Raw genomic sequence first — 26877 nt, forward strand, 5'->3', positions numbered from 1 at the left:
ACGGCCGGCCCCGCGTCGGGTGGGGCGCAGGTGCGGGGAGCCGGTCCGGGACCCCGAGCGGCTTGGGCGCCTACGAGCGTCTCGACGTCGGGGCGAGGCCCGCGGCTTGAGCGCCCAGATCCGCACACGAGCCCGGGTGCCCCGTCGCGCCCGGTGGGCTGGGCTCGCGCGTGTGTGTGTGCGCGCGCGCGCGGGCGCTCCGGGTGCCAGCCAGGCGAGCGGCCTCGCGCCCACACCCGCCGTCAGGATGGCCGAGCGGTCTAAGGCGCTGCGTTCAGGTCGCAGTCTCCCCTGGAGGCGTGGGTTCGAATCCCACTCCAGACAGCTTCACCTTTTTGGACACCCGCAGCCCGAGAGACCGCGTCTCCCGCCTCCTTCCAGAACCTGTCTGTCCAGCGCCGCCACTCCAAGTCGCTCCCGCATAGCAGCCCATCCCTGACGCGTCACACCTGTGCCCGCAGGAGCGCCCTCCTCTCCGCACCCACCAGCTACTGCTGGAGGGGAGCGGCTGGCGCGCGCGGGAGGGTGCAGGCAGGAGGCGGGCCGCCCCGAGCAGCCCGCCCGCCCGCCCGCTGCCAGCGCCTTCGGGGGAAAAGAGCACCTCGTCCACCCCGGCCCGACGCCGGGACCGGTTCGCCCAGCCCTCGCGCCCACCATCTCTCGCTTGCCCATTGCGTTCCCACCGACTCCTGCGGGAGGCGCCCACGGCGCCCGTGCTGTCGCGCAGTGAGCGTCGAGGCTTCTCCTCTGCGCGGTCGGCCATTCCCTGCGCACTCCTGGCAGACGCTGGGCGCACGCACAGCCGCCCGGCCGCCGGCTCGCCCGTAGGGGCTGCCTGGACTCGTGGCCTAGGCGTCCGGGAGAGGCGCGCTCCCCCCGCAGACTGGCCCAGCCTCCGTGTGGGCACGGGGGGGGGGGGGACTGGGACTCTGCTGTCCGTGGCCCTGGCGCTCCCCTGCCGGGTGCACGGAGCCCCGCGGGGCCCAGCAGGTACCTGTCAGGTGCCAGGGAAAGGGGAGCTAGCTGGAGGTGGGACTGAGGGCGAGCACAGGCTGTGACAGGCGTCAGGGGAGCACGTTGGCCATGGCATGGGTGGTTCAGTGGTAGAATTCTCGCCTGCCACGCGGGAGGCCCGGGTTCGATTCCCGCCTCATGCAGAATTCATTGCTTATTTTAGTCCTGAGGCTCACGTGGTCAGTGACCAAGGCCAGCAGTGCTATAATGTCTTCTCCTGGCCAGTGCCATTGCTTAGTCCTGTCTCATTCAATGGACTTTACCTGCTTTCTCTTGCTCAAGCTCTCATATTGTCCTATCTAATCCCCTACATTTCTCTCTAATCGCGAATCCATCTCCCATACTTCTAGACTTTCCTTTGTCAATTTTTTTCTGTTCCCATTCAGCTTGTCTGGCTGAAGTTCTTACTCTGTGTGTCTCTGCTCTGTGTGTGTGTGTGTCTCTCTCTCCGTGTGTGTGTGTGTGTGTGTGTGTGTGTGTGTGTGTGTGTCTCACTCAGAATGGAGACTTGGTGGACCTCTCTTGGATGGGGTCCACCCCATCCTCTTTTGTGTTCCTCCTTTGGGCAGGAACAATCCGGGTGTTGACGAGGGTTCCTCCAGTGCCTCCTTTCCCATATCTCATTGCCTATGACTTGTCTAGACCTCTGAGAGCTTCCCATCTCTTGGAATTTTCAGCTCCATGTGAGCCAGGTGTGTTCGGTATCCTGTACAGGAGACAGAATTGATCGATTGATGGATCTATAGAAAGTGGTAGGTATAAATCTTCGGACTTTACAAGATTATATAGTTTGTGTTTTCCATATTTGTCAAATACAAATGTCCGTTGCAATCTTACCTGGTTGATGGTCCTACTGTGTAATTTTCCTGTGTAGGCTTAAAACTTTCATTTTTTATATAAGGGGAAATTTTCAGGATATTTCATTGCAGTGTTAATCTCTTAGACTGTGTTAACTTTAGATTAGGAAAGGGAGAGCCAGAAACTAGAAGACAGGAATTAGTCTTAGAGAGGACAGAGGACAGAGGAGTCAGGAATATAAATAGAGTCAGTCATACCCAGGAAGAAGTATGCAGGGACTTAGGGATTTGTGATCTTTTGGTTTAGGATGAGTGGAGAGATGCTTTTCTCTCTCTCTCTCTCTCTCTCTCTCTCTCTCTCTCTCTCTCTCTTCCTCATCAATGGAAATTATAATGACAGGTTTATTGAAAATTTCCCATTAGAGAAAATTTGCTAGTGTTGGAATACAGGTTCTCAATATATAAGCTCAGAGGAGAATAGAAAAAATTAACAGAAAAATAAAACCAAACAGTTTATAGCAAAACAAAACAAAAATGTTTGAAATGAACTTCAACAGGGATCTTCTTTAAACTTGTGAATAATGCACACAGTTACTAGGTTTGGCAAACAATTCGTTTAAAGATTAAAGCCTATGTCTGTACTGTAAACTCCGTAAAAACTGCTCATTAAATTCAAGCCTTCCATATACTGGGCATTGGAAAACAATGCCAGTTACTTTGTAAATAAAAGGAATTATTCATTTGCTCTCACAGTTACAGGAATTAACCAGCTGCTTAACTGCCTTATAGAGCAGATGAGACAGAAGAAGAGAAATGAAAAAAGTCAGATAAAACTATAAAACTGAAATACAGCAAATTCAGACACCAGCTTGTTCATTTAAGGCAGCAAACTGAAGTGTACAGTATAGTCTACATTTTCTGTTGTCATTTCCTCCCCCTCCCACCCCCCCACAAATACCTTCTAGAGCCACTAGCCATTTAGACTATTCATAACCTCCAAATATTTTGTATATACATATTTAGCAAAGAGCATAAGCCTGACACCATTGGGACAGCACTACAGTTAGCATACGGCTTTAGAAAGAGTACTGTGTATGTCATAGAGATTAACCTTCAAAAACAAACAAAAACCCCATTCATTTCTAAACAAATAGTTTAAAGCATTATGAAAGCCCATGAGAAGATGATTTGATGTGGGTTTGGAACCTGATGAAGAGTATACTTCAAAGACTATTACCGTGACATTTTGCCAAACACTTTGAACAAAAGGACTGCTCAGGATCCTCCTTCTTTCTCTTCCTCCACCTCTTCCTCCTCCTCCTCTTTCTTCTAATAGATAATTTGTCCCTGGCTTGGCCATTTCTTTTTAAACTATACACAAAAACCCTGCTAAAAGCCAGCATTTTAGTTGATCATACAACAGAATATCACAATGTAAAACCAACAGTTGGTCTGTCGGGAGCTGTGTTTGTGGGGCTGCAATGGGAACCGGCTGAGTGGCCCAGTCCATACCTGAGTGAGGGAGTGTGGATGAGGGAAAGGCTACCTATAGACGTTAAAGAAAAGACAGAGACACAGAATAAAAGTCAGGAGGGCAGATCAGTTAATACTCAAATGCCATGAGTTTATTTTTCACCACTCTTATATACCTTATCCAAAGAGTATACAGCATCACAGTATCATGTATAGGAAGCAAACAGAATTTTCTTCCTCACTTATTCTAAGGGTTCAGTAACCACACCTTAGCTCCAACTTTTTGTTCCCTAGCCTTGATTCAGGTCTGTTGTTATTTAGAATAAGACGGCCAAACATCCTTCTGTAGCCACACCTTTGACCTTTAGGTCTTGTGGCTTGCTGACAGCTTTGAACTCTCTGCCCTTGTGCCAAGATGGAGTGCAGCCATCTTTATGGGCACCCATATTGGTCACAGAGGTCAAGTAATATCAAGGCTCCTTTGTCAGGTCTTTACCCGTCTGACACATCCATCCTTCAAGCACATGCAAGGCTCAACAGTTTGCAAGAGACAGAAGACCTAGGCCCTTTAAGACACTGAGGAAATAGGATTGTGGTAAGAACTTTATCCGGCCACTGGAGAGGGCCATGCAGCTGGTGCTAGTAACATCATGTCTGTGGTACTCGGCTCCCCAACACTTCACGAAATTCATTCGAATAGTGCATATTTTGGTGAGTTCATACACGGTCTCAAAACCATGGTTCACAGACTGTGCCAGGAGCTGAACAAACTTTTGATCGTTGAATGTTTTCAAGCTACACCCACTGGGGATCTTGCAGACAATAGTGGGATGAAACCCATGATGATAGTTGCATTTCCAACTCTGATCAAAGATGCTGCTGTCGCTCAGGCATTCGGCATACACCTCTCCTCCAACGCAGTAAAGGTGGGCTCCTTTTCCAATATGTCGTCTAGTGTTTTCAATTGTGGAGTTCCGGTTAACGTTGTAGAGCAGCCCAGGGCAGAAGCGGTTCTTATTGTTGGAAGAATTGGTGAAACTGTCCACCAACACACTTGTGGAGGAGGCGTGGAACGCTTGGCCCACGCGGTTGTTGAACTCATAGTAAGTACACAATAGAGCGCCAGTGTTTTTGTTCCTCATAAGCAACAGCTTGAACATCTCCTCTGTTGATTTCTGAGGGGAGCGAAGGTGCCATCATATTCCTGTCTATCGACGGAGAGCCATCCTGGGCCATGGGGTCTTCAGGAGGCAGGTAAGCAGGTAGGGGTGTGTCAGCTGGCATCTGGAAAGGGCTTGCCTGGGTCTAAGCTGGTGGGCGAGGGTAAGTGCTGCTGCCACCGCCTGGGGAGTTGGGGTAGCTGCTGAGTGGGGAAACGGGTGGCTGCTAGGCTACCAGAAGGAATCTAGAAACGTGGCATTCAGTGGCTTGTGAGGCTCATTCTGTCTCAGGTTGCAGAACTGCGCCAGAAGGCTGTGCTGAGGGTTTTACTCACTGTGCCTGGGAGCCAGCACCAGAGGAAGGACAGGACTTTCCACACGCTTTTGGTGATAAGAGTTGATGCAGACCTCCTTCAGCTTGGAACCGAAAGGGAACTCACAGCACTCCAGAGGCTTCAGTTGATGGTGGCTCTGGAGGTCCGGCCAGCGCCACACTCGGCAATAAATGAGGCAATCCCTTCCGGTGGGACACCTGCAGCCTGCCACCCAGGGAGCGGGGAATGGTGACACAGTTACTTGGCTGCACCGGGCAGCTCAGGGCCTTCTCCAGCTCTTCCATGGCCCTCTTCTTTTTCTTCAATTTTTTCACCAAAGCGGCCGCAGCTTTCTCTGTCCATTTTTCTTCTTTGTTATCCAGTTTCCACCCTAGAAGCCTCTTCACAGCTAGACTTGTGAAGGAAAACAAGCTGGTCACATTAATCGTGACTGGTCTAGCTCTTCACGCTCCTCACAGGGTGAAGTAGTGATGTCTCGAGAGGAACGGGGTCAGAGCGAGTTCAGCTTATTTACATCGATTCTCTTTAGCTTCTCCGTCCTTCTGAAAAGCAGAGAACGCTCTTCTTCCTGTTCCAAGAAGGGACCCAAAGTTAGCATCGGCTCGGCAGCGCGCCCACCGGCGGGGATGCACGAGACCGGGCGCCGGGTCCCACGCTCCGCTCCGCTTGGTTCCCGGCCGCTGGAGAGACGCTTCTCTTGCTGTACTCTGGCCTAAAATAAAGGTCAGCGGTTTGCCCCGCGGCTTCTCTGATCTAACACTTCGTCACCCCAACATCTGACTCGAGAGTCTTTATTAGGGAATAGAAAGATACAGATTTAGTTAAAAACCTATATTGTTGGCAGAAGCCAAGCAGTTTCTAGGACCAGAAATCCCACCAGACCTCGATCTGAGCAGTGGGGGTGCTCACTGCTGGGCAGCGGGACAGAGATGATAGTAAAAATATCAGTAGATTCATATGGGGCTGCTAAGCGACAAAAAAATAACACGCTATGGAATGATCCTCTGTACACTGTGAATATGTATTATTCTCATTGGTTATAAAGAACTGACTGGCCTGTAGCTGGGCAGGAAAATGTTGAACGTGAGAGACAGACTAGGGGGCTGCTGGGAAGAAGGGCTGAATCTAAACTCAGTATGGCAGACGCATGCCATACTGCAAAAAGATACCAAGCCATGTAGCAAAGTGTAGATAAGAAACATAGGTTAATTTAAAATGCAAGAATTAGCTAGTAACCTGAAGTAGCCTGAAGGATTGGCCAATAATTTATAATTAATATTAAGTCTCCATGTTGATTATTTGAGAACTGGCAAGCAGGAAAGAAAAGTCCACGTACAGCAACAGCTATCTATAATGCTAATTAACACACCAGGAAAATGGGCTCAGATTTATCAACAGGTAGATATATTACTTAAAGTAGTTCTACAATATGGTAGGACACTTGGCCTGCTTTATGCAGAACAAAAAGACATTATCCATTGTAAATCCTTTGGCCTTTCTGTTCTCTATTAATTACTGTTGGCTCTTACAACATCGTTACTATAACTAAATGATAATTCCTGTTTGGGTGCCATTAAGCTGATGGTTATTAGATCCAAATGTAAACGAAGTCAAGAGTTTGACCCAGGATACAACTTCAGGGGAAATTTTTGACTGTAACGGCAACTTTGTAAGCCCCACTGCCAAAAGACCAGATAAACTCCTGAAACACTGAGAGAAGTAATTCTAAGTTATACACTAAGTTAACCTATGGATACCAACTGCCCAAGAACCAGGTAATATCCTGGGATTCTGGGAATTGTAGTTCTTGGACAATAACAGCAAAGCCTCATGGGAAAGTATGGCAGCCTTATGGGTTTTGTACATAACATCCCAACAAAAATGGTGCCTCACAGCCACATAGCTGGAAAGTTTCCAGATACGGTTCTGATCAAATTCCATCTTGATTAGTATTTGATATTTTAATAAAAGTTTGCTGCTTTAATTTGGCCAGATGGTGTAACTGGTTTTTCTCTGGCAAATTTCAGGGTTAACAGTAGTTTATATTACTCAGGCTTTTTTTGATTTTCCCTCGTCAGCATTCAGAACTAATCCCATGTGCCTCCACATTTCATAGTCTCACAAACCAGGTCGTGAAAGGCTCCTTCATTGCTTTTTAAAACTATTTCATGGGGCTCAGTGGCTGCTCTCCAGAAGACTTGAGGTCCATCAGTCACACACACACACTCACAAAAACAACAACAACAAAAAACTTCTGTTAAAAAAAATATCAGCAAACCAGCAACAATAAAAAACAAAGCCAGGCATGGTGGCTCACACCTTTAATCCCAGCACTGAGGAGGCAGAGACAGGCGGATCTTTTTGAGTTTGAGGCTAGCCTGGTCTACATGATGAGTTCCAGGATAACCAGAATTACATAGTGAAAGCCTATGTCAAAAGAGAGAGAGAAAGTAGTCCAGTGATGGTAATACATGCCTTTAATCCCAGTACCGGGGAGGCAGAGGCAAGCTGATCTTTTGAGTTCAAGGCCAGCCTAAGCTAACACAGTGAAACTCTGACTTGAAAAATCCAAAAAAAAAAAAAAAACCCACAGGGCATGTTGACACATCTCTTGAATACAAGCACTAAGAAAACTATGACAGGAGTATTTCTAGTTTGAGACCAGCCAAAGATACATGGCTAAACCTTGTCTTAAACAGAAGGAGGAGGGAGGGAAGAAAATGTAAGACCCTCAGAATGAGGAGTCTTCCAGTTTCGGTCGGCACCCCCAAGAACTCAATGTCCAGTCCAGTTGCTGCAACATTCAAGAGGCTTTAATGAACAGGACACATTTGTGCAAACGGGCTCCCTCAGCATGCAGGCTAGAGAGGCACAGGTGTTTTTAAAGGCAAACCCCACAAGCTTAGGGAGGGAGTGTGACCCTCTGTCCATTAAGTACATGACCCTTTGAGGCTGGATGGTCTCGCTGTTACAGTCAGCGGATCTTAGGGCCTCCGGGTGTGCTAATTAATCTTGTCTGGGCAAACCGGAGTTGCAGCTATCTCCTTGTTTCTTAAGGACCCTATTTACTACCTGCTGACTCACTGAAAGGAGGGGCAATGTGAATTCTTGGTATCCTGCTATCTCAGGGCTGGTGGTTAGCAAATTCCAGGAGCTAAGTCACAGACAGTGGCCTTGGTCAGCTTTGTGGGTCAGATTGCCCTTCATTTCAATTATTTGGGCTCCATTTCATTTCTTTGCTAGTTTAAGTATTTCAGAGAGAGAAGCCCAAATATCAATAACAAACAAACAAAAAAAAAAAAAAAAAAAAAAAAAAAAAAAAAAAAAAAAGAAAGAAAGAAAAAGAAAAAGAAAGAAAGCAAGCAAGCTTGGGAATTAAACAATGACCCTAATACATGCAGAGATATGCTATGTGTGTTCTCTAATTTAAAGAACACTGAAACTGTTCATATTCAACGCTATAGACTCAAGTTCTCTTTGGGGAGAAGTAGAGGGGATTAGCTGAAGATTCTACAGGGCTGATTAACTGATTGCTTCATTCATGGTCATAGGGAGATGCAATGTTGGAATGTTGCCGGCTCAGAACCAAATTACTTTGCTCAACTCAGGTCTCCTTAGTAGCCATTCTTTGTTCACCTGTGAACCCTTACCTGCCATCATTTTCACCATTGCAGTGAGAGATTCAACAGAGCCATTTGTATGGCCTGAATCCTGCAGTGGTGGTGCCTAAGCTCTAAAGTAAGTTTGTGAATAGTAACTGTTATCTGAGGTTTATGAAGTTGCTTTTCCTGAAGGAATTGCAGAGTCTCCTGTGACTGAGAATTGCTTAGGTAATGGCTCCTTGAGACAGCTCCTAGATTAACTAAGAGGTTTTGGTATGTGGGAATTGACTTGTTGAAAGTGCCTTTCACGTAACAATAAGGGGCTGCTGCAAAGCTCCTAGGTAGTCAGTGATTAGAGGCTGATTCCCTACTAAAGCAGTGCAAGCAGCCTAAAGTGTCTTTCTTCCACCCCACCCCTGAAACTAAGACCATCGCTACACCATCGAGTGAAATCCTCCATACATCACTAGCTTCTCACCCATATACCGAGAATGTCTTCCCATAACACTCAAAACCTGTCATAGAGGTTTTCCCACTTTGCCTTTCCCTGCCTGTGTTTGCAGCAGTACATTTAAAATATACTGTGGCTAATGGTTTTGTTTTGTGACTATAAAAATTCATGTAACAGCTTCCACATTGAAACATGTTATTTGGGGCAAAGTGAATGCACGCTCCCAGGCCACAGCCATTCATATTTAGCTCAGAACAAACCACTTCTTACTCCATTTGAGGGCAAAGCTATGCTTTACATTCCAAGTTTCAAACGGCTTCTCTCCCATTGACTATTCTCTTCACACTCAACCTAACTTGTACAGAAAGAAGCCTTGTCACTCCCTTGGTTTGCTCTTGGGAAAAACACTTTCAGGAAATACTAGCCACCCCTGACTCCACAGTGTTTCCCCTGACCTCCACAAGTGCACATAGCACACATCCCTAATAATGATTATGCTACCAACAGCAATAACAAGTAAGCCAGGTGTGGTGATGCAGGCCTGTAATCTAAGTACTTGGGAGTAGAGACAGAAGAAATGGGTTCAAGCCCATATTCCACTAGCCAGCAATATCAAGGTCAACCCAGCCACATCTTATAGACTTCTAGAAGGACTCAGGTGTGGTTCCCAGAATCCATAGGGCAGCTCACAGCTGTTGTTTGTTCCTCTGGCCTAGGAGTTTGGATTTCCTCTTCAGGCCTCTGTAGACACTGAATTCAACATGGTGCTCATACACTCACACATAAGAGAGAGAGAGAGAGAGAGAGAGAGAGAGAGAGAGAGAGAGAGAGAACACACGCAATCCGGGTGGTGCTGATACACAGAGGCAAGTGGATCTCTGAGAGTTCAATGCCAGTCTGGTCTAAAAAGCAAGTTCCACATAGGCTCCAAAGCTACACAGAGAAACCCTGGGGCAGGAGTAGGGGAGTACTACTATAGTAGTAAAAGGGAAAAAAGGGAGTGGTGGGAAACAAAGGAAGGGAACAAGGAAGAGTTGAAGCAACTTCAATCTGAGTTCTTGAAAACTGGAGACCAGGCAGGGGGATCTTAAGTGTGAAGCCAGCCTTTGCAACATAGTTTGGAGCCAATCTGGACAACTCCATGTGAAGCTATCTCAAAAATCTGAATAGAGCAGGGTTTGTAGCTAACTTCTAAGGCCCTTGTCCAGCATTCCCAAGCCCTAGGCACAACCTTGGACAAAAAACACACAAACACAAAAAGCCAAGCATGAATAAAGTTCAGAATTAAGTACAAAATCAGATATTTAGTGCGTAAAGACTAGTATAAGAGACCAGTAAGGAAAAAAAAAATAGTACTATATGCCAAATAAAGGTGGAAACACTGGATAGCTATCTTGAAGAAGGGCCCATTCTAACCATTTAATTAGATGATCTGAATAAAGCACTGTACCAAATGTGGAAATAAAATTGTAAAGGTCTTTGAAAAAGGTTCAGCACGAAGTGTTATGTTCTTTTAGCGATGGTTGAAAAATCAAACACCTTAACTTACAGTGAGGGTGAGAAGTAACCCTGACAACCCTTAAAGCAACAGTGAAGTAATGCTTGAGAAAAAGGACTTGGGAGTGAACCTCAATGACACCGCTTGCCTAGCATTCACAAGAAAAAGAAGAGAGACTGAGGTGAGGGGACAGGGAGTGAGGAGAGCTAGATTTGGTGCATATAAACTTTGATATATATGTCTAGACAGGAAGAGAAAAGATACCCAAAAGCAACAAATACAGGATAAGAATGGCAATCCAAGTAAAGAAAACTCAACTGTCAGGAGTGGGATTCGAACCCACGCCTCCAGGGGAGACTGCGACCTGAACGCAGCGCCTTAGACCGCTCGGCCATCCTGACTAATCACAAGGTAATGCAGTAACATTTTTGGCAGAGACAATTGAGACCCACTCGCTCATCTTTTAAGAATTGAATCGGGGCGCAGGGACATCTGGATTCCAGACCGAAGCTGCGAACCACTCCACAGAAAAGAAGCAACCGCATTCTACTCGGGTGGCCACGAAGCTCCAAGTCCCCGGATGTCTAGTCTTTTCCCAGCCGGGCCGCGTCCCACCATCTTCGGCGTAGTAATCAGCGCAGCAACAATGCATGCATGCCAGCCGGCGCCTCTTCGGAGAGGCAAGGGGGAAATTATTGGGTGACGGGGTGGTTGCCCGCGTGTTCGGGTCCTGTTGCGAGGGGCGTCTCGGAGACTTTTGGGTTGGGAGAAGAGGTCGGTGTCGGATCGGACGGGGGCTAGAGGGCCTGGCTAGGGTCGTATCGGAAAGGGACGGGCGTCCCATTGGCATCATCATACCCGTCACTTATTCATTCGTCGTCCTCGTTAGTATAGTGGTGAGTATCCCCGCCTGTCACGCGGGAGACCGGGGTTCGATTCCCCGACGGGGAGACATGGCATCCTTTTTGAGCCCGATGTGGGGCTCAGGCGTCTATGCCCTCGCCCGGACTCCGAGACAAAGCACAGTGCTGGGCTGGCCCTAGGGTCCCCTGCTGGCCACCTAGCCCAGCGCTCTGACACCTGGGAACGCGCCTGTGGCTAGCGACTCGCGCGGCGGAGCGCAGAGGTCCGTGCCAGGCGGGTCCGGGTGGTGACCTGCCGGCTCGCAGCGGTCCCGGGTGCTCCCTGGTCCCTGTGGCCCTCGTGGCCCTCGTGGCGTCACCTGGCCCGGCCTGGCGCGCTGGGTGACTGCGGTCAGGAGGCGAGAGCGCCGCACACGCCAGGCAGGCTGTGTGCGTGCCGGAGGCGCGCGTGGGACGGCGCGCGGCGGCCGAACCCGGTTGGGGTTGGGGTTGGGGTTGGCCTTGGCCTTGGCTTTGGGGTTGAGGCCCCGTCGTGGGGCGGGCGCTGGGAGTCAGTCGTCAGGCGGGCGATCGCGACGGCGCCGGTGTCCGGTGTCTGCTGCAGTCCCCAGCATCATGTGCGTGACTCTTCGGCATCGGTGCGTTGGTGGTATAGTGGTGAGCATAGCTGCCTTCCAAGCAGTTGACCCGGGTTCGATTCCCGGCCAACGCATCCTTCCTATTTTTTTTTTTTTTCCTAGTGTGGCACTTCTCATTTTGTCCCGAGACTGCGCGACCTACCGAAGTAGGCGCAAGATGTTTTGAGAGTGTGGGGAGCGGTAGAACTGTCAGTGCGTGCTTGTGGCTGGCGGTCAGACAACCGAATTCATTTGTGGAAATGAACCTCTATTCCCGCTAGGGTCTCTTTAGGGAAGATTGTTGTTGTCACTCCCTGGTGGTCTAGTGGTTAGGATTCGGCGCTCTCACCGCCGCGGCCCGGGTTCGATTCCCGGTCAGGGAAGTGGTCTGTTTTTAGCATTTAAGTCACTTTCCCTCACAGATTATATGGTTCCTGCTCTTTCCGAAGCTCCGAAATTTAGAATTACACATCTGTGTTTCTGCTTCCTTATGTTGCCCAGTCGACACACCGCCGCCACCACACCACTCAGAGAGCACAGCATTACTCCATCTCTTGGATTTGAAAGAACCCTAGAGCTCCTCACCTGTTCCTGATGAGCTTTCGCGTCATCTTGGATGCTTCCACCTAAAGCCTCCTTGGACAGGCCGATTGCTGATTTGAATTTTCTGTGCTCTTGATTCTTGAACTCAGACTAAGTAACTCTAGCTTTTGCAAAACTCCGGGGGATCTCGGTGATTGTAATACAGAGCGTGAAAACATAGCGTGTGGTAACCGTACACAGATGTCCAGGACGGACATTTTCCACGATCATTTCATTATTTGAGCACTTCACCCGATCCGGTGTGACATCTTCAGTGTCTCTAATCAGGAACTTCTGCGTAACTGGCGGGAACTACGTCTAGAATCTCAGAAGTCTTTGTGGCATTTTCCATAGTAGACGAGAACTCCAGATGGCGGACGAATGGCTTTGGGACTCTTAAAAGCCAGAGACAATTACAACCACTACTAAAACCTTTTCTTTTTCTTTCTTTTCTTTTAACGTTTTATTTTTCGAGACAGGATTTCTCTGTGTAACAGCTCTGGCTATTCTGGAATTCACTTCATAGACCAGGCTGCTAAAACTTTTTCTGATTCAGAGTATCTGGCAGAAGACTGGAGATGTAGCTGATTAGGAAAACATAAAATAATAATAATAATAGTATAAAAATAAAAGGCTTGATAAAGGTTCTGGGTTTGATCTAAAGTATTTATAAAGTTGTGGCTTTCTCTGGAGAGTCCCAATCCACTGTAAAGTAAAAAGAAATTTTTGTAGACAAGTCTTGATATTTAGCCCGGACTAGCCTAGAACTCATGATGGTTGACCCTTGCCTTGCCCTCCAAAGTGCTAGGAATGACTGTAAGGGATGAATTTGTGTGTTCAACCTGTTCGATCTCTTTCAAAAATTCTCTGAGGGGCCTGTATGTTAGGTTGAAGGGAGACCTTAAGTACTAAGGCAAAGAATGTTATCGAAGAGCATTTTAAATGCGAAAAATGAACAAATAAACATTTTGACTCATAAAAGGAGGAGGAAGAGAGGAGGAGGAGGAGCAGCGAAACGGGAAAGCCTGAAAATGCTTTCTATTTAGGTTCAGAACAAACGAAGGTGAATTTTCGTTGTTTCCGGGCATGAGCGTGCGTCCTTCCTGCCAAATCACCAGAGTGGCTTCCTGCCTGATGACTCCAGTCCCGGGGCACAGCAGATGCTGGGCACCAGGGGGTGCCCTAGTCTCATCAGCCAGGCATTCTTGGAGATTCTCGGGATCTGGAAAACTGGGTGTTTATGGAAGTCTAGAGCTCTTCTCATGGTCTCGGATCCTGGCTGGAATCTTAATTTTACTGGTAGTTTTCTTCGGAGGTTCAATCGTATCTCCATGAGTGAATGTCATCTAGCCTCAGAGTAGAAACTGCCAGATTCCAGGAATTGATTGACTAGGTTGAATTTAAGAACGGGATCCAGAAAAACGAAAGAGTCACTACCCAAATGTAGTTTGCTTACAAGAACCCGAAGGCCAGCTAGTTTCCGTAGTGTAGTGGTTATCACGTTCGCCTCACACGCGAAAGGTCCCCGGTTCGAAACCGGGCGGAAACAGGGTTTTCATGTTTTTCACTTTTTGTCTTTTCATTCCAATAGAAGGATCCAAAGAAGCCACAGAAAGATCCAGTGAAATCCCATGTCTTCTACGAGGGGTCCTATGAGGATGGGAACAGCGTAGTCATAATTACACGAGCGAAGGCAGAGTGGTGGCGATGAACTAACGGGTCCTCTCAGGGCAGTGATGCTTAGGGTGGATGTTGTTTCTGCAGCGAGAAATGGCTGCTCGGTGCATCGAGTAGTCGGTTGTGACTTCTGCCCCCGAAAGGGCTCTGGTCTCTTCTGCAGGGATTGCTTCATGTTCCTTTCCTCCAGTGTTTATAACCTGTACTGAGATCCAAACCCCCTCCCCGTACTTCTTTTTAAATCTTGCTTTATAATGTGGTATCATTATACAGCAGAGACGCTTCCATTTCTATTATTTACACCTGCCTTTGGTTTTGCTTGTTATTTTAATGACACCATCCAGTTCTTGGACATGAAAATTATTCTTCCTTTCTCCCTATTCACAGTCTCTTTGCACGAGGAATCTTAGGGTACTTGATTCTAAATCAGTTTGAAACAATATATTTCCTTTTCATTAAACAAAAAACAAAAAAAAAAAAATTAGGGCCAGAATGAAAATAATTAGTTCAGCTGTCAAGAGCTCTTGCAGAGGACCTCGGTGGGTCACAACCACCCTGGAACTCCGGTTCCTGAGGATTTGACATCTTCGTCCTTCAGAAACATACGCAGAAAAATAAGTTTATGGAGCTGAGTGATGGTATCCTATGCCTTTAATTCCAGCACTCAGGAGACAGAAGCAGGCAGGCAGACCTCTAAGTTCTAGAGTGAGAACCAGGACAGCCAGGGCTACACAGAGAAACCCTGTCTCAAAATAATAACAATAATGTTTATGGAAAAATAATCCCTATGGCTAGAGAGAGAGAGCAGTCAATACAGTGCTTGCTTTGTAAGCTTGAAAAATCTAAGTTCAGATTCCCAGCACTCACTAAGCCAGGATTCTCAGTTGGGAGCTCCAGCATGGCCGCTTCAGCAAGCATCTCTAGTCACTAGCTGGTGCATGCTATTTGTTCTTTTCCGTGGAAGCCTCACTCAGGAGCACAGCCTGCTACTGACTTTGGACTGGGAACTCTGACTGCCTCATCAAGACTTCCCTAATCCCTTTTATTTATTTTTAATGCATATAGGTGTTTTGCCTGAATATATGTTTGTACACTACATGTAATATAGTGTCCTCAGAGGCCAGAAGGCACTGGATCCTCTGAAATTGGACTTAAAGACACTGGAGCTGCCATGTAGGTGCTGGGTACAGAACCCAGTCCCATGGAAGGGCAACCAGGCAAGCAGAGCTCTTAATAAAGTTTTTCCCTCCCTCCTTCCCTCCCTCCCTCCGTCCCTCTCTCCTTTTCTTTCTTCCTAAGACAAGTTTTCACTATGTAGCTCTTACTAATCTGGAATTCCCTAAGTACATCAGGATGTCATTAAATTCACAGACATCTGCTTGCTTCTGCCTCCCTAGTGGTAGGAATTAAGTTATATGCTACTCTATCAGGATAATTTTTACTTTTTGTTCCATACATACTTAAAAATTCACTCATCCAAAACAGAAGAATGAAGAACATTGTAGTCCATACTGGCCTTGAACTCAAGGTGATACTCCTGCCTCAGCTACCTGTTTTCTGTTTTGTATATATCTTTTAAATTATTTATTTAATGCAAAGTATGTGATGGCCCACTCTTCTTCAGGGCAAAACACTCCAGAACACACAGAAAACTTCATCCTGGGGATCAGAAAGAGCTCACCATTGTGCTGGCATTCTGAGCTTGCTCATCACCCTGAGTTCCATTCAGGATGGATGAGAACTGAGCTGTAATTTGTCATCACTAACCTCTAACGGGACCCTGACCTTGACCCATAGTATTAAGCAAAATGACATTCCCCAAATGTATCCATGTCTTAAGCCATGAATATGTTGTATCATGGGTTAGATGAGGTTGAAGTATAACCCCTACCCCCACCCAAAATGTTGGTGTGCTAGAAAGAAGCTTGCTGCCCACCATTGCTACCACTGAGGTGGCAACAAACAAGAAGTAATCCTGATGGGTTAGCGAGATGACCAGTGGTTAAAGGCTGCTCTTCCAGAGCACCCCAGCCCTCACAGCAAAACTCATTCCACCCCTTCTCCTGGCTTCTCTGGCACCAGGCACCCAGCTTGGTGCATAGACAAACACATGCAAGCAAAACTCAGTAAGTTAATCTATGTATCACAACTGAATTCCTGCACATATGTTGGAACACCGAAGACACACACATACACACACACACACACACACACACACACACACACACACACACACACACAGAGCTAGCGCTAGTGCTACTGGAAGGTGCCCAGATCATTGCAGTTGCTTTCATTATGAATGTAGCTCTTGAGATAAAGTTGATTTCTTGTTGTCATTGTGGGGTTTTGTTTGTTTGTTTTAAGTTTGTTTTAAGATCGACTTCCTTCCTGATCAGCTGGTCTCTTCGCCTATCTCCTCTCTCACCATGAGGTCCTCGCCAGAGAATTGACACTTGGCAGCACTTGCTACTGAACCTTTGGCCTCCAAATGAGAGCTAAATAAACTTGGTTTTGTACCCATTACGAGGTTTTCTTATATTAACAGACAATGTAGTAATAATACACATAGCATGGAGCCCAGACTGAGGTGGAAGATTTATTGAGGCTGGTTTGTGCGGATAGGCTCATCTTACAGGAAGAAAGTAAGTTAGCGGTTGCAACAACTGGTTACAAAGGAAGCCAACCGAAAACAGCGATGTTCTGTGTGGTGGCTTCCCAGACAAGTTTGGAGGTGGCCTGGGTTGCAAAGCGTTTCTAGAACGCACGAGACCAAACTAAGGACCTGGGGCCTTGCAGACCATTTGGCCCATCCCCAGCTTCCTTCCTGGGGGGGGGGGGCAAGACTGCCACGCCTCATCCCCCTGCCAGTCCAGCCTTCATGCCCGGTCCCACGGTCCCAATTAAGCTTTCCGGGTAGTCCAGCGTGAGTCACAGGAAGTGTGGGGGGGGGGCTGGTGGAGTGAGGGCTGAGCTCATTTCTGGACAGTGGGGGCCGGATGTGACTCTCGGGGGCCACACATTTGCGGGAGGAGCAGAGAAATGGCAGCTCCAGCTCTCTCTGTGGCCCGGGCTGTGGCCAGGAGAACCCCAAAACCTCACAAGGGAAATGAGTACTTTGGTTCCAACTGAGTTCCTGTCACTGCAGCCTAAACCTCCCCCGACCTCACCCCCACCCCAAACAGGTTTCAGCCGTGTAGACTTGAAGACCAGGCTGGCCTCGAACTCAGAAATCCACTACCCTGAGTGTTGTGATTGAAATGGTACACCCCACCTGCCAGGCTCAACAGTTCAACAGTTAATTTAGGAAGATTATCGCTCATTAAGTAACTTTCCACGTTTCTTTGTTTTGTTTTTGTTTTGTTTTTGTCTTTTGAGAAAGGATTTCTCTGTGCTATGCAGACCAGGCTGACCTTGAACTCTGAGATCTGACTACCTCTGCCTACCCCACGTGCTGGGATTAAAGGTGTGCACCATCACAACTAACTTTTTAGAACCTTTAATTCACTTATGTGAACTTTGAAATCATAATCGTTCATTTCACATTTACTTTTCATCAAGCTAATTTACAGTGCCATCAAATCCTTGTAATCATGGAGATAACCACCATCATCAAAACATTACACATCAGGAAAAGTTATAGACATACTTGTGATCCCATTCTATTAAGTGATAGGCCTAGATCCAAACCCTGGCCATTTGCACACTGATGTCAACAAACTCTTTTTACACTGGAGCATCACTTAAAACAGCAGTTCTCAACCTATAGGTCTCAACCCCTTTGGTTGTCAAATGACCATTTTTCAGTGGTCCCATATCAGATATCCTGCATATCAGATATTTATATTACAATTCTTGACAGTAGCAAATGTATAATTATGCAGTAGCAAAGAATATAATTTTAAGGTTCAGGGTCACCACACCAGAAATAACTGTATTTTAGGGTTGCAGCATTAGGAAGGTTGAGAAACACTGATTTCAAATCTGTTCTACACAGCTTGTGGTACCTTTAATCCCAGCACCTGGGAGGCAGAGACAGGTGCCTCTGTGATTTCCAGCTCGACCTTAACTACCTAGCAAGTTCCAGTATAGCCAGGACTAGGGAGGTGAGAGAAAGGGGTAACTGAGAGGTCCATGTGCCAACAGGATAGGAAGACAGAAACATGGGGATATGGAAAAGGAGCCCCTCACCTCAGAGTCAGGCTGAAGAAGCCTCTGGCCAACTGAAAACCAAGAACTGTAGGGTTGGGCATAGGGGCATGTGCCTTTGCCCCCAACATTCAGAAGGCAGAGGAAGGTGGATCTTTTTAAGTGCACACCCAGCCTGGTGTATATGGTGAGTTTCAGGATGGCTAGAGCTACTTATAGAGAGAACCTGTCTTAAAAAAAAAAAAAAAAAAAAAAAAAAGGAAGGAAGGAAGGAAGAAAGGAAGGAAGGGGGAGAAAATAAAGTAAAGCATTGCAAACCCAATTAGCAACATATACTTAAGGTATTATAACCCTTCACATCTGTGAAGAAACAGTTTTCCAGGACTCTCACCACAAACCCTCTGATGGCTCCTCTAGAACAACCCTGTAAACCTGTGTTCCTAAGCAATCGTTTGAGAAACAACGTTAGGTATATATGGCTTATGTTGAGATAACTTATTTGTGACTCTCCCTGGAGAGCCCATATGAACACTTAAATGTGCCCTATTCTTTGTCATCTCCTTCTCTTAATCTTCATGTTTAAAATGTTTCAAGTGTCGCTTTTCCGTCTGGACTGGGCCTGCGAGCGGTCGGCGTGCTCCATCTGTCGGAGCTAACCGCTGCTTGGCGGGCCTCCGAGGCCCGGCACACGCCACAGCCGAGAAAAGATGGTGGGCCGGAACAGTGCCATCGCTGCGGGCGTGTGCGGTGCCCTCTTCATCGGGTACTGCATCTACTTTGACCGCAAAAGGCGGAGTGACCCAATTTCAAGAACAGGCTTCAAGAATGAAGAAAGAAACAGAAGCTTGCTAAGGAAAGAGCTGGGCTTTCCAAGTTACCTGACTTAAAAGATGCTGAAGCTGTTCAAAAATTCTTCCTTGAAGAGATACAGCTTGGTGAAGAGTTATTAGCACAAGGTGAATATGAGAAGGGTGTAGACCACTTGACAAATGCAATTGCTGTGTGTGGACAGCCTCTGCAGCTGCTGCAAGTGTTGCAGCAGACTCTTCCACCACCAGTGTTCCAGATGCTTCTGACCAAGCTCCAACCATTAGTCAGAGAATTGTAAGTGCTCAAAGCTTGGCGGAAGATGATGTGGAATGAGCCAGATATCAACATGATAAAATCTCAGTTAAAATTATTTAACCATTAGCTTGGAAGCTGATCAGCTCTGAGGGAATAAGGGCAAATATGCTTGTCGTGAACTGTCCTACACTGAAGTCTACCAAAGTGAATGTGTACTTTGCGTAGATCCATTGTCTGTTCTATTTTTTTTTTCCAGTGAAAAGTATTTTGATAGAACTTTTCATTTTATAAATGCACTGAGTTAACCAAAATAATCATGCATTTCGTTTATTCTTCATTCAGATGTAAGTACAGCAGAGTTATTATTTCAGTTAAAAGCTCCCGGTGATGAATTTTAAAAGATTGGAAGAGAGTATAAAGGATAGTTGAATAATGCCCATTTTAAAACACTAGTACATTTTAATGTAAACCATAAAATTGGATAGAAACTTGTTTGTAAAAACTGAGCATTAAAATCTTTCTGTTTACTCTTGAAAAAAATGTTTCAAATATCCTTCAGGGGCTATAGAGATTGATGCTTACCCTCCTGCTCCCACCTCCTGAGTGCTGCTGGTATTGATTATAGGTATAGACACCATTTTGTTTAATACAGACTTAAGTACAGACACTGAAAGGTAAGGAGGAGCTTAGAAAAGACAGGACACACCTTCAAACCTAAGTGTGGGTACAGCTTCTCAAAAAAGAAAGGCCGGATATCAACTATAGTCACTAAATAACTTCCAGTCATTACCTTGTATCTTGGCTATTTCTGTGTACACTTGAGTAATGTAGTCTGTATCTCCTTGGGAGAAACTGACTAAGGAGGAAATGACACCGGTTTTATGAGACAAAGTGACACATCCTCCCCTTAGTTCTCTTGGGATGCACATAAAATCCACCATCCTGGATATGAGAAGTAAAACGCCCTGATGGTAAAATAGCTAAATAAAATTAACTTTTAAAAAAGATGTCTTCTGAGAAGTCACATGTTCATGATCCCTGCTTACAACCTCAGCTGAGATGCAGCCAACGCCCTGTTTTTCCCTGTTACAGAGTTTGTGGGGGGAATTCATAGGCAAGGAGTCTGGTAGGACACTGTGAGACAGGTATGCTGGGGTCTGATATAGGGGAAAGGGACAAGCCCACTTCCAGAGCCAGCTTCCAAGTGAGCTCAAACAATACATGACAATGTACCAGTGTAAGGTGCATTATAACCAGCATCATTTACAGCCACATGGTGTTCTAGATGATTCCAGTCCCTGATCTATCATCACCCTCCAGCCTCCAAGTCTTCCTACGTCAAATATCAGTGATTTCTATTTTAGGGCAGAGGCAAGCCATCCCTACTGTACCCCATCTACCCTTTCTCTTCAAGCCCGGAACTAGAGATGTTCCCATTTCTACCTCTTGCTTTCAGGGTTCTTTAAATGTCCTGTATTTGTTTATTTGTTTATTCAGGGTTTCTTCTCTTTCTTTCTTCCTTCCTTTCTTCCTTTCTTTCTTTGTTTCTTTGTTTGTTTGTTTCTTTCTTTCTTTCTTCCTTTCTTTCTTGTGACAGGGTCTGTCTATATAGTCCTGATGTCCTGGAACTCACTTTGAGGATCAGGCTGGCTTTTGTATCTATTTTTTAAAGTTACACGAGTTCCCTGCTGGCCAAGTCCTGGAACAGTACAAGAGACCATGTGGCTTGTGTATTAGTTAATTTTCTCATCGCTGTGACAAAATACCAGACAAAAGCAAATTTTGGAAGGAAGGAGGGATTATTATGTTCACAGGTCAAGCACATAGTCCACCTTGGTGAGGAAGCCATGGCCTCAGGAGTGTGCAGCAGCCGCTCACACTGAGTCTGCAGACAGGGAATGGAAGAGATGAACACAAGCGCTCAGTCAGTGATCAGTACTTTTCCTCAGTATGAGCTGCCAGCCCAAGTGATCCACATTCAAGGTAGGTCTTGCCTTCTCTGTTAAATCTGACAATACCTTCACAGACATACAGAAGGGAGTCTCCTGGGTGATTTTAAATCTAGTGGAGTTGACAATAGAGAGCAGCCAGTGACAGGGAGTGGTCCCATGAGTGCATACCCCCACCCCAATACTAAGGATTGAACCCTGGGCTTCTCACACAGTGCAACATCCTTGACTCATTTTTTATATTTTTATTTTGAGACAGGAGCTCACTAATGTTGTTTAGACTGTCCTTCAACTCATGCTATATTTCTGGAAGGCCTTCTTCCTTCCTCAGTCTACTGAGTAGCTGAATTGCAGCTCACACCACTGAGCCTAGCAATTAAATTTTTTTGTTACAGAGAATTATGTACTTATTGTTTTCAATCTTAAAATGTATAATAAACTCTCTCTTTGTTCTCTTGAGACAAAGTTTCACTATGTCATCTAGGCTGGCCTTGAACCCATGAACCTCCTGCCTTGGCCTTCCATGTGCAGGGTTGTTTGCCACCACGCCTGTATTGAAATTTTCTTAAGAATAATCAACAGCAGGGTGGAAAGATGTCTTAGTTGTTAAGAGCACTGGCTGTTCTTGCATAGTTCTGGATTCAATTCCTAGTACTCACACGGTGTCTCAAACTGTCTGCCATTCCAGATCCAGGGGACCTGATGTATTCTGGCCTCCTTGGGCACCAGGTTCACAAGTGGTGCACAGGTATGCATACACATATGTCTGACATATGTCAGAATTCCTAGCCAGGGATATAGGGTAAGAGCACAGTGTGACCACGAGCAGGAAAGAATGTACATTTTGAAACTGGAGATGCTAGTGACTTCCCTGTGAGGTCACATGACACAGCAGTCCCTTCACACTCCAAGAGGAGTGTGAACAAGTCTCTTCCCCTCTGTACGAAAGAGGCCACGCCTGTTCGCAAGCTCTGTCTGAGAACACAATGTTTGCTTTCATAGCTCTCACCTGAGTCAGTATCCCTGTGAAACAGTCCTGGGGTGCAGCCTCCCTGTGATACTACACTTGGGACAGCCCTGGGATGGAAGTTCCCCCGTGGTACTATATACGTGGCTCTGGGCAGTCATCCTCTCCTAGACATCACTGTTTCTTACCAGTGTTTCTCCCTGAGATAGTGCTGTGTGATAACCGACTTTCTCAAGTGTACAGTGCCACCAGCAAGTGTATTAATCGCCTCCCTCTAGGCAAGGGTAGTAGGAATATTTACTTATTTGAAGCCAAGAGTCCCCATTCTCGGTTGAATAACTCAGACTTTGGCTCTGGGACTTAACGTCTCTTATCTCCCCAGCCCCTTCTGAAATTTAATTTTGCCCTTGACTCTTTGATGCTCTGTTTCTCAGTGTTACTCCTGCCACATCTTCCTGCTCCTAACACTAGTACTTACATAATTTAAGGGATGTGGTGAGCTTGGTGAGGGGCATACTTATAATCCTAGCACAGGGAGGCTAAGGCCAGCGTGGCTCTGTGTCCAGACCCTTCAAAAGGCATTATGGTGATATGTGTCACAGTTTAGGGATATATAACTTGGATCACAGCCAACTCCTCTTTCCAAAAAAAAAAATCTTGTGAGCTGGACATGGTGAAAAGGATTCCAGGTACTGTAGCACATAACTGTAATCCCAGAACTCAGAAAGTGGAGGCAGAAGGACAGCTATGAGTTTAAGGCTCTGTCAAAGAAGGAGGAGGCGGAGGAAAAGGAAAAAGAAAAGAATTTATTTTTTTGTTTGTTTAAACAAATTCTTTTTAAAAGTTATTCTTTTTTATAATTTATTTGTATTTTATGTGCATTGGTGTTTTGCCTGCATGTAGGTCTGTGTGAGGGTGTTAGATCTCCTAGAACAGGAGTTAGATGGTTTTAAGCTGTTATGTGGGTGCTGGGAACTGAATTTTGGTCCTCTGAAGAGCACCCAGTGCCCTTTACTGCTTAACTCCAGCCCTTATTCTTATGACTGGAGGCGTAGCTCAGTTGGTAGAGTGTATAGCATACACACACCAGGTGTAATAACCTGGCACTTGGAAGGTGGAGGTCAGAGGGCTAGGATTTCAAAGTCGTCCTTGGTTATCTAGTGAGTTCAAGGGCAGCCTGCAGTACACAAGACTCTGTCACAATTTACAGGAGTCAGTTCTGTCTTTCCATCACATGGGTTCCAGTGATCAAACTCAGGTCGTTGAGCTTGGTGGCAAGTGTCTTTACTCATGCAGCCATCTCAGTAGCCCAGGAAAAGCAATTTCTAAAAGAAATTAAAAAGGATTGATGGTGTATCTCAGTGATAGAGTGCTCCCTAGCATGCATGACACCTGGATTCAATCCCTAGTACTTACAAAATAATAAAATAAATATAGTAAATAATAATAACAAATAATCTCAAGCGCTGGGATTAAAGGTGCTTGCCACCACACCCAACAATTTCTGTATTTTTTTTTTAAAAAAAAATATGTACAGCCAGGCAGAGCCAGGCATTGGTGGTGCACACCTTTAATCCCACCACTTGAGAGGCAGAGGCAGGAGGATCTCTGTGAGTTCAAGGCCAGCCTGGTCTATAGAGTGAGTTCCAGGACAGCCTCCAAAGCAATACAGAGAAACCCTATCTTGAAAAACAAGCAAGCAAACAAATAACAACAACAGCAACAAAAAAAGAGAAAGGCACTTCCAAGAACTGAGCCCTAGAGCTCAGCAGGCACAAACTCAAAAGCCAGCATCTGTAACTCTTACATATTACCTCACCTTTTCACACTTGATGCATGCATGGATCAATTTTGTTAAGTTGGTTTTCTATTTTAAAAAATCAATTTAATGTAGATTTTTCAATTAATTTTTTTTTTTTTTTTTTTTTTTTTTGCCTCTAACTGAGTGTGCCATAGCACATACTTGTAATCCAGTCCCTGAAATTCAAGGCCAGGCTCTACTACAGGTCAATCTGAGCAACATGATACCCTGGCTTAAATATGTGCTTTCTTTTCTGCCTTTTTTTTTTTTTTTTTTTTTTTTTTTTTTCCTGAGACAGGGTTTCTCTGTGTAGGTTTGGAGCCTGTCCTGGAACTAGCTCTGTAGATCAGTCTGGCCTCGAACTCACAAAGATCTGCCCGCCTCTGCTGGGATTAAAGGTGTGTGCCACCAAAGCCTCATTCATTCTAATTTAGTTTGTGCCGTCTCCTCTCCTATTTTCTTGAGTAGTTTGCCTACAAAACCTACCAGTTTTGTTTTTGTTATTGTTTACACGCACACACACACACACACACACACACACACAGGAGAGATAATAGCAATCTCCAGTAGGGGGTGCTGTAGTCTTGGAAAAGAAAATTAACATAGCTTTTGAACTTAATAGATGTTTTGTAAGGGAAGCGTTTACATTTGTAGCCACGCATCATTTCTGGCCTTATTGTGTATCAAAGTACTCTCAGTTTTTATGTCGATATCTGCAAAATCCAGATGTCCACTCCAGCACCTATTTACCATCTGGACCAGTGAGGGAGGATGCAGGGCTCCTTGGAGCTACTTGGAGACTAGAGATAATGGTTCAGATGGTCCAGACTGTGTGGCAGGGGAAATAGATGCTTAAGTCTTTAGCAATAACTGCTTACTCATCATTTTTGGTTCCATACTTTTGTCAGGGCAGGGCAGGGATACATACATTAAAAGTTAAAGCTGCATACTCCTCTAAGTGCTTAGAGCACAGGTGTGAGCCACAGCACAGAATCAAAGTCAGAACAACACAGGGAAGGTCAGCATGGGCCTGGTGCAGGACTGACACACAAAAATGAAGAATTCCCTTTTTAAAAAACTTCATATTCCAAGCTGAGAGTGGTTTCAAGGTGTGCACTTGAGCAGCTTCAGTGCTCAGAAGGTAGAAGCAGGAGGATCAGAAGTGATCAGAAGTTTAAGGTCATGTGTAGCCCACAGCTACATAGGCAACTGAGCCAACCTAGGCTAGAGCCCCTGGCTTGTGTGGGAAGTCTGTTTCTTTGGGCTACTGTGAATTAGATAAACCAGAGTATAGTGCTGTGTTGTTTGGAGAGATAATTACTCTAGCAATCTTTGAGGTTGGCTTCAAATTTTCGGTGCTTGTTTGTTTGTGGGGGTTCTGTTTTGTCTGTTTTCTGAGGGACTGGGGATTGAACCCAGGGCCCTGCATGCTACACAACTGCTTTACTAAGTTCCATCCCCAGACCTGCCAGAGGACTTTCGTAGGTGGGCCGAGGATGAAATGTCTGTAGACTCAAACGAGGTTGCTTCTACAGCCTGTTTCCTAGTCAGTGCTACAGACATGCTCACATGCAAAGTGACGCAGGAACAGAGGCATTACTTCCTTTTCTCTGTGAAATAGTGGGGGAAAGCCTCAGCATTCAGCATGCATCATCAGTGTGGTGCGTGCAGTTATGAAAAGAGGTCCTAGATACTAGAGTATGTAATAGCACGTAGTTTCATGTTTTATTCTGTAGTCCAAGCTAGCCTCAAACCTGTGGTCATCCTCCTGCCTGTCACAGGTGTGTCAGAGTCACCATGCCTAGCTTGATTTTTGTTTTTAAAAGTCTTTGTTCATACACACACACACACACACACACACACATTGTGAGGTGTTCTCTTCCATGTACATACATAAAATATTTGAAAAATTATATGAAAACTAATAACTAGTACTTTTTGTTTGTTTGGGTTTTTGTGTTTGTTTTGTTTTGTTTTTTGAGACACTCTGTGCAACAGCCCTATGTGTCCTGGAATTATCTCTGTAGACCAGGCTTGCCTCACACTCACAGAGATATACCCACCTCTCCCTCCAGAGCACTGAGATTAAATATGCGTACCATCACTACCTGTCAATAACTAGTTCTTTTTTTTATTTTTATTTATTTATTTATTTATTTATTGGTTTTTCCAGACAGGGTTTCTCTATGGCTTTCAAGCCTGTCCTGGAACTAGCTCTGCAGACCAGGCTGGCCTTGAACTCACAGAGATCCACCTGACTCTGCCTCCCAGGAGCGCTGGGATTAAAGGTGTGCCCATCCTTCTGGGCACTTTTAAGCTAATAACAATGTTAAAATTATTGAACCCTCCTTGTATCAAATGCCTACCATGGTATGTTATGCATAGTTAATGGTCAGAACTAGGACAGTCTTCATTTCCCATGGGAGGTCATTGGCACTTTGTCTCCTGTGGACAAAATGGATGTTCTAGAGCAGAGACAGTACTTGGTCCTAAAATAACTGGTCTCTCTATCACTCTAGAGAGTAATGAGACAAAGCACACAGGTCTACTCTCCTACATCACACTATCCAGCCGTTAACAGTGAGAGCCTGTAACACAGGGCTGTCCTTGCCCTGTTATCTAGAAGGGTCAGGAGTGTCCTTATGCAGACATGTTGGATGGGATAAAGATTTTAGAGGGAGGAAAAAACTATCAATTATCTCCCTAGGGAGGAAAAGCTATCAATTATCTCCCCATGAATGTTGAAAGCAGAGTCTCAAATAACTCGAGCTAGCTCCAAACTTGTAGCAATTCTCCTGCTTCAGCATCTGAAGTGCTGGGATCATAGGTGTGAGCTACCACAAGCATCTTGCTTTTTTTAAAAAAAAAAAAAGAGAGAGA

At 45.7% G+C, this 26877-nt stretch overlaps 7 non-coding genes and 1 pseudogene across 7 annotated transcripts; 7 read left to right on the forward strand and 1 right to left on the reverse strand.

Moving 5' to 3' along the window:
- Positions 1–241: 241 nt before the first annotated feature.
- Positions 242–324, forward strand: Trnal-cag (transfer RNA leucine (anticodon CAG)). Its single transcript has one exon. It is a non-coding gene; the product is annotated as a tRNA-Leu (tRNA).
- A 762-nt stretch (positions 325–1086) lies between these two features.
- Trnag-gcc (transfer RNA glycine (anticodon GCC)) lies at positions 1087–1157 on the forward strand. Its single transcript has one exon. It is a non-coding gene; the product is annotated as a tRNA-Gly (tRNA).
- Positions 1158–10648: 9491 nt separating this feature from the next.
- Positions 10649–10731, reverse strand: Trnal-cag (transfer RNA leucine (anticodon CAG)). Its single transcript has one exon. It is a non-coding gene; the product is annotated as a tRNA-Leu (tRNA).
- Positions 10732–11209: 478 nt separating this feature from the next.
- Trnad-guc (transfer RNA aspartic acid (anticodon GUC)) lies at positions 11210–11281 on the forward strand. The gene has a single exon. It is a non-coding gene; the product is annotated as a tRNA-Asp (tRNA).
- A 552-nt stretch (positions 11282–11833) lies between these two features.
- Trnag-ucc (transfer RNA glycine (anticodon UCC)) lies at positions 11834–11905 on the forward strand. The gene has a single exon. It is a non-coding gene; the product is annotated as a tRNA-Gly (tRNA).
- Positions 11906–12121: 216 nt separating this feature from the next.
- Trnae-cuc (transfer RNA glutamic acid (anticodon CUC)) lies at positions 12122–12193 on the forward strand. The gene has a single exon. It is a non-coding gene; the product is annotated as a tRNA-Glu (tRNA).
- Positions 12194–13868: 1675 nt separating this feature from the next.
- Trnav-cac (transfer RNA valine (anticodon CAC)) lies at positions 13869–13941 on the forward strand. The gene has a single exon. It is a non-coding gene; the product is annotated as a tRNA-Val (tRNA).
- A 4909-nt stretch (positions 13942–18850) lies between these two features.
- Positions 18851–19610, forward strand: LOC127223252 (mitochondrial import receptor subunit TOM20 homolog; annotated as a pseudogene).
- Positions 19611–26877: the final 7267 nt, after the last annotated feature.

The sequence above is a fragment of the Phodopus roborovskii genome, unplaced genomic scaffold (assembly GCF_943737965.1).
Source record: "Phodopus roborovskii unplaced genomic scaffold, PHOROB, whole genome shotgun sequence".
NCBI lineage: Eukaryota > Metazoa > Chordata > Mammalia > Rodentia > Cricetidae > Phodopus > Phodopus roborovskii.